Here is a 7,789-nt window from a genome sequence, read left to right as displayed (position 1 = left end):
ATATAGGAGACTGACGTTTAAACAAATTAAAGAACTACATTCGACTGTTAAGAATTATGGAATTAACGCCCCTTTTACTTTAACAGTACTGGAGGGCCTCGGGGGTGAGGGACATTTATTGCCTCTTGAGTGGCACAAGATTGTACAGTCTGTTTTAACCAGGAGTTAATATCTAACCTGGAAAGCTGAATTTATAGATAAGGCAGAAAATCAAGCTATTACCAATAAAAAACATACACAAATGGCTTCATGGTCTTCTGATAAAATTTCAGGGAGGGGCAAATTTGCCTCGGAGGAAAAACAACAAAAACTCCCTGCAGGAATATTAACCCAGACTGCTCAGGCTGCCCTGGCCGCCTGGAGAGCCGTGCCTGCTGCAGGAGCGGTTACTACCTCTCTTTCCAGGGTAGTACAAGGCAATAATGAACCATATTCTCAATTTGTTGCCAGACTGTTAGAAGCAGCTGAAAGAATATTAGGTGAGGTAGATACAGATGATATTATAGTTAGACAGTTGGCCATAGAAAATGCTAATGCAGCCTGTAAAGCTGCTTTAAGAGGCAAAACAAAGACCCTAGATTTAAATGGTATGATTAAAATTTGCAATGATGTGGATTCCTTTGAACATAAAATGTCTAAATCTATTAATTTGGCCATTGGAGCCATACTCCAAAACCAGACTCCACCTTCAGGAAAACTAGGACAAATATCTAGCCCTAAAAACTGTTTTAAATGTGGACAAATTGGACATTTTGCTAGAGAATGCCCTGGAACTATTAAACAACCCAACGTTCCTGGGACGATTCCCTTCCCCCTTCCCCCTGGCCTTTGTCCTAAATGCAGAAGAGGCCGTCACTGGGCTAAAGAGTGCCGGTCCAAGACCGATATAAATGGCCAGCCTTTATCTGTGGTCTCGGGAAACGGGCTACGGGCCCCAGTAGGGGGCCCTACCTACCCACCACGACAACCAATGACCCCTCCCGCCCAAAATCTGCCTCTGATGCAAACATCGCTGACTCAGACTTGTTCCGAGCCACTGCAGGCAGCGCAGGACTGGACCTCTGTTCCTCCACCACCAGAATTATAACTCCAGAGGAAGGAACAGTTGTTATAAACTCTGGAAGGTTCGGGCCTCCCCCGCCAGGAATGTTTTTTCTTATTATAGGCCGAGCTTCAAGCTCACTGCAAGGACTCTCTGTCATTCCCTCGGTGGTTGACACTGATTATTCAGGCGAATTAAAAATTTTAGTTCATGCCTCTCAAGGCCCTCTTGCCATATCGGCAGGCCAACGCATTGCACAAGCCCTCCCTCTGCCCATAACAGGACAGTTCCCATATAAGCATCCCCAGCGTGGCAATTCTACCCCAGGATCAACAGATATATTTTGGGTACATCAATTAACAGAATCTCGACCAACTTTAAAACTTTTTTTGGAAGGAAAACAATTCCTGGGTCTTTTAGATACAGGGGCCGATGCTACTGTCATTGCAAAACAACATTGGCCTATCTCTTGGCCTCTGGAACCCACCGCTACCCATCTAAAAGGTATTGGGCAGACTCAAAATACACTCCAGAGTTCTAAAATATTAACATGGACAGACCCAGAGGGAAACATTGGGACAGTTAAACCTTTTGTGGTGGACGGACTCCCTGTAAATCTATGGGGGAGAGATATAATGACCCAAATGGGAGTTATCATGTTCAGTCCTAATGAGACTGTGACTAACATGATGCTCAAGTCTGGATATTTGCCAGGAAAAGGGCTGGGAAAGCATGAGCAAGGAATTAGTCACCCAATTATACCCACCCCTAAATGGGATAGAAAAGGTCTTGGGACCGACCTTTTTTCCTAAAGACCACTGCTCCCCCTGCACTCCAAGCCGATAAAATAACTTGGAAATCTGACAATCCGGTTTGGATAGACCAGTGGTCCATGCCTCAAGAAAAGGTTCAGGCTGCTCTTCAGTTGGTGCAGGAACAATTAGAGCAGGGACATCTTGAACCTTCTACCTCTCCCTGGAATACTCCCATATTTGTTATAAAAAAGAAAAATGGGAGTTGGAGGTTACTGCAGGATCTAAGGGAAATTAATAAAACCATGGCACCCATGGGAGCCCTACAACCTGGACTGCCCTCTCCCACAGCTATCCCTAAAGAATATTTTAAAATTGTAATAGATATAAAAGACTGTTTTTTCTCCATTCCCCTCGATCCTGGAGATTGTAAAAGATTTGCCTTTTCCATACCCATGATAAACCATAAAGGCCCTAATCCCCACTTTCAATGGCGAGTGTTGCCACAGGGTATGGCTAATTCTCCCACTCTTTGTCAAAAATTTGTGGCTCAATCCATAGACCCAATTCGTGTTCAATACCCTCATATATATATTATACATTATATGGATGACCTATTAATTGCTGCCAAACTAGAAATGGAGGCACATCAAGTGACTCAAAAAATAGTTATTGCTTTACAAGACAGAGGACTTTTTATCTCCCCAGAAAAAATTCAAACTTGCTATCCCTTCTTGTTCCTGGGTTTTCAATTAGAACCCTCTTTAATATATGCTCAAAAAATTCAAATCAAAAGGAATAAGCTAAATTGTCTAAATGATTTCCAAAAACTCCTTGGAGACATTAATTGGCTACGTCCCCACCTTAAATTAACAACAGGAGATCTCAAACCCCTGTTTAATATTCTACAGGGAGATTCTGACCCTTCCTCCCCCAGAAAACTTACGCCCGAAGCTGAAAAAGCTCTAATAAAGTTAGAGGAGGCCATTACACAACAAAATATAGGTTACTTCAACCCCTCCTTGACCCTTTATTTAATCATTTTTGCCACAGAATTTACACCCACCGGTTTATTGTGGCAAAAAACCGTGCCCCTGTTATGGATTCATGCCTCCGCCTCTCAGTCCAAGGTACTCCCCTCCTACCCCTTTTTGGTCTCCCAACTTATTTTTCTGGGGCTCAAGACTTCTGTCAGATATTTTGGCAAGGATCCTGATATCATAATCACCCCTTACTCTAAGGAACAAATTAATTGGTTACAACAAAGACAAGATGATTGGACTGTTTTATGCACTGGGTTCCAGGGTAGCTTTGATACTCACATGCCCAGCGACAGACTTATTCAATTCCTTAATATTACTCCTTTTGTTTTTCTAAAAAATACCTTAATAAAGCCCATCCCCAATACTTTGAGCATCTTTATTGATGGTTCAAAAAATGGAAAAGCTTCATATGTTATTAATAATGTTTCCCACTTTGTAAATACTTCCTTTAAATCTGCTCAGTTAGTAGAATTATTTGCTGCGCTTTGTGTTTTTCGGTTATTAAAGACCCACCCTTTTAATCTGTTTTCGGATAGCCATTATGTTGTTAGAGCTTTACAAGTTTTAGAAATGGTTCCAGTTATTCAGCCTACTACACCTACTTTTCAATTATTTTTTGAATTGCAAAAACTTATTAGACAACGTTCGTACCCTTTCTTTGTAGGACATATTCGTGCTCATTCTGGCCTACCTGGGCCACTAACCCGGGGCAATGAATTAGCTGATTTGGCAACCCAAATAGTTACCTTATCTCAAACAGTTAATCCGGTGACCCTTGCACAGGAGGCCCATGCTGTTCACCACCTTAATGCTCATACCCTGCGCTTAAAATTTAAAATTACTAGAGAACAGGCAAGACAAATTGTTAAAAACTGCAGAAATTGCCTAACCCTGCTCCCTGAACCCCATGTAGGTGTAAACCCTAGAGGGCTCATACCTGGACAACTTTGGCAGATGGATGTTACTCATGTCCCCTCCTTTGGAAGGTTAAAATATGTACATGTTACCATTGATACCTTTAGTGGATTTATTTGTGCCTCTGCTCATTTAGGGGAGGCCACAAAAGATGTTATAAACCATCTCCTATATGTTTTCTCTGTCATGGGACAACCCCAAACTATAAAGACGGACAATGGGCCCGGATATACCAGTCAAAAGTTCAAACAATTTTGCTCCCAAATGAGCATAAAACATATTACTGGAATCCCCTACAACCCCCAAGGACAAGGAATAGTGGAAAGGGCTCATCAGACTTTAAAAAACACCCTCATTAAACTTGCCTCACAAGAAACATTATATTCCCTTAAAGGAAACTATAAGACTTTGCTATTACATGCTCTCTTTGTTTTAAACTTTTTAACCCTTGACGCTAATGGCAAATCTGAAGCAGAACGCCTTTGGCATCCAACCACACAAACAGACTACGCCCAGGCCCTATGGAAAGACCCACTGACGGGAATATGGAATGGCCCTGACCCAGTCATTATCTGGGGAAAAGGATCAGCTTGCATTTATAATTCTAAAGAAGGGGGAGCTAGATGGTTGCCTGAAAGATTAATAAAACCATATAATAAACAATAAAGCCATATAACTAATTCCAGGGTGGCGCCTGAGAACAAAAATATTTTTCTTTTACAGGTCAACAACCATGATGATGAGGCTTTCCCCGTCATCACTCCACATGATGCTATTGACGGTGATGCTCTCTGGCAGAAGTTGTCCTCCAAAATCGACGAGGATTAGACTTACTTTTTCTACAGCAAGGAGGCTTATGCGCGGCTTTAAAGGAAAAATGCTGCGTATATGTAGATAGAACAGGACTTGTTAAGGATAACTTAGAAAAAATTACAGCTAGCCTAGAAAAGCGAAAAAGAGAAAGGGAAAAACAAGAATCTTGGTATCAAAATTGGTTCTCCACATCTCCCTGGCTATCAACTCTTTTACCCTTCCTCTTGGGCCCCCTTGTGGGACTTCTCCTCCTAATTTCTTTTGGCCCTTGGGCTTTTCAGCGCCTTACGCAATTTATAAAAAATCAAATTGATTCTGCCTTTTCCAAAAACTCAATCTCGGTGCATTATCATCGCTTAGAGGCTCAGGATGACCCTGTAGGGTCCGAAACAAGCACTCCCGAAAGAGGGCTCCAGTTTCATACACTTCTTGGCTGATAAACCCCAAGCGGCTAGAGAGCATCCAATGACGGGATTATTATGGAGCTTACCCTGGGTGGCACAACATACAGAGGCCGTCGAGGCCGGCTCAACAAGGCATGTTGCCAGGAGTAAGGGTCCCTCCATATAGCCTAAGACAGGGTGTTCTCTCCACCTATAAAGACCTTGTTCTTTAAAGGAAAGGGGGAATTGTCAGAGACCAAGGAGTTAAACGGAACAAAACAAAGACCCTCTAGCCTTGGGCAAATCGCATCTGGTTGAGTCATCTGCACAAAATACTTCTGGGAATAACCGCAGGTTGTTGCTTGGGTTAGCACAATGGCCAAAAGAACAGCCTGACCCACCCCTAACCTTGAGACTTCTCCTTCTTGTTATCACAAAAACTCTCCATTCCCCCCCCCCTCTATACTCCCTTCCTTACACTCAGGGTATATAAACCCTGCTTTACTTTTAATAAATGAGACCTTGACGCGACTCAGATTGTCTCTGTCTTTCTTTATGCGCCTGGTCTCCTTCCTCTCTTTCCCCCATTGGTTTTCTTCTTTCAGGAGGTGCCTCTTCGAGCCGCATGAATAGCTGAACCCGCGGGTCGGGAGACTCTCATCCATTGCCTGGAGGACAGGAGCACAAAGCTGCATGCTGGTGGCTGTGGGTGTCCTAGCTACTCAAGAAGCTGATATGTAGGGGGTCACAGTTCAAGTCTGTCAGTGCAGAAACATTCTCTAGACTTCATCTCTAGAATAAGCAGCAAAAAGCAGTGCTGAAGGATGGCTCAGATGGAGTGGCAGCCCTATAAGCTGGGGGAGGCTGTGATTTCAAAAATAAACCAAGGAAGCCAGGCAGAAAGTGACTGCTGTGGCATCCATGGTTCGCAGTCTCACCTCTCTAGTGGATATAGGATCTGCATATGCAAGTACCTGGGCTGGAACTTGCAGAAGCACAATATTGAGATGTTTACCTCACCTGGTTGTTTGGTTATGCATGTGATCCTGTGCCTTGTGGCTTTGTTTCCTAATTCAATTGTCCTATGCATGCCAAACAGCACACATAAAATGGCATGATGTTTAAAATACTTGGGGCTTACGTCTATTTTCAAAATCTTTCAGTGTTTAAATGATCTTTCCTTTAGAAAATCTTTTTTCAGTTCAATTTTATGCTGACCGGTAGCCCAGTGATGTGTGCATTCAGGTCCAATTAGGGATTTAGTATTTGACTCCACACCTTAGGCTACACAGTGTTGGCATTGAAGCCTGACTGAAATCTCCCCCTGTGCACAATATTTTTTCAAAGAATAAATGAAGGGAAAGAAATAATTAGCTTCCAGCACAGAAATTTGTATGAGGACAGCAGTATCTTTAAACTACCCATCCTGTTCCCCATCTGTGTTCCATCCTGGCCTGCAGTCTCCAATGCCCAAGGACTCACGAAGCTGAGACCCTGGTGGCCCAGTGGGTCTGGCCATAGGCCTTCGGACCTACATGTATAACTCTCATCCAGGCACTGATACTGCCTGTGGTCCTTAGACACCCTTTGCAAGACCACCCCTGGCATGATGGAGAAACCAAGGCTCCCTCTCTCATCCATGACTGTCACACTGGGAAAAACATCTCCCACACAGGTGATCTCTGTCAAGGTGTACACTGGGTCTGACCAAAATAGCAGAGGAGAGGGGGTCATTTTCCTACCCAGTGCAGTTGTATCTAGACACATTCCCTCAAAATATGAATTCCAGATTCCCACAATCCATTTTGAGGGAAATGTTGGGTTTAAGGTTTTTTTTTTTTTTGGTCAGGGGGCTTGAACCCAGCACCCAGGTGCTCTCCCTTTTCTTTTTCACTCAAGGCTAGTGCTGTACCACTTTGAGCCAAGTGCTACTTCCAGTTCTCTGATGGTAAACTGGAGATAAGAGTCTCATGGTTGGGTGCCAGGGGTTCATGCCTGCAATCTTAGCTACTTAGGAGGTGATCGAAGTCAGGAAAATCTGAGATTATCTCTAGTTAACCACCAGAATATCAGAAGTGGAGCTGTGGCTTGATGGAGAGTGCTAGCTTTGAGTACAAAAGCTCAAGAACAGTGTCTAGGTCCCGAGTTCAAGCCTCATGACTGACCAAAAAGTCTGACAGACCTTCCTGTCCTGGCTGGCATCAAACTAGTCCTCAGATGTCAGCCTCCTGAGTAGCTAGGATTACAGGCCTGAGCCACCAGTGCTTGACTTGCAAAAGCAGCTACTTTTTTTTTTTTTTTTTTTTTCTGGAAAGGTTTCTGCCCCTCATGCATGGGTTTGATTGACATGAGAACTGTCACTATAGCAACAGTGCTGGGTCTATGTGAGGGACAGAAAGCCATACAAATCCTGAAAGCCAGGAATCCTCAGAGGTGCCCAAAGACCCCACAGTGTAGTGACCCTGGGAACACCTGGCTGGTGGAGACACATGGAGTGGTGGCAGGCTCACCTGGTGGGTGCTCTGTCAAAAGCACTGCCCTGTGCTGGTAATGGCATGAAACTTCCCCTCAGTGTTCCAGGTGAACTTGCATTTTATTCATGTACAAAGTGTCCTTTCCCAGAGCCTCTCACTGTGCTTGTATGAGGACTAGCTGCAACCTGACCTGAAATCCCATTGATAGGGCTGGAGGTGTCCTCTGGAAAAAGACTGTGCGGTCATACACTATGGCCTTTCCTTTCACCCTCCCGTCTCTGCAGGACACATACTGTGTCTATTCCTACTCTTTGAAAGAAAAGTGCATTTACTGTGCATCTCTAACCCCCCTGTCCTTAGAGGTGAA

This window comes from Megascapheus bottae, chromosome 3, assembly GCF_031878675.1.
Source record: "Megascapheus bottae isolate mThoBot1 chromosome 3, mThoBot2.hap1, whole genome shotgun sequence".
Lineage (NCBI taxonomy): Eukaryota > Metazoa > Chordata > Mammalia > Rodentia > Geomyidae > Megascapheus > Megascapheus bottae.
Note: the sequence above shows the minus strand (reverse complement) of the source record.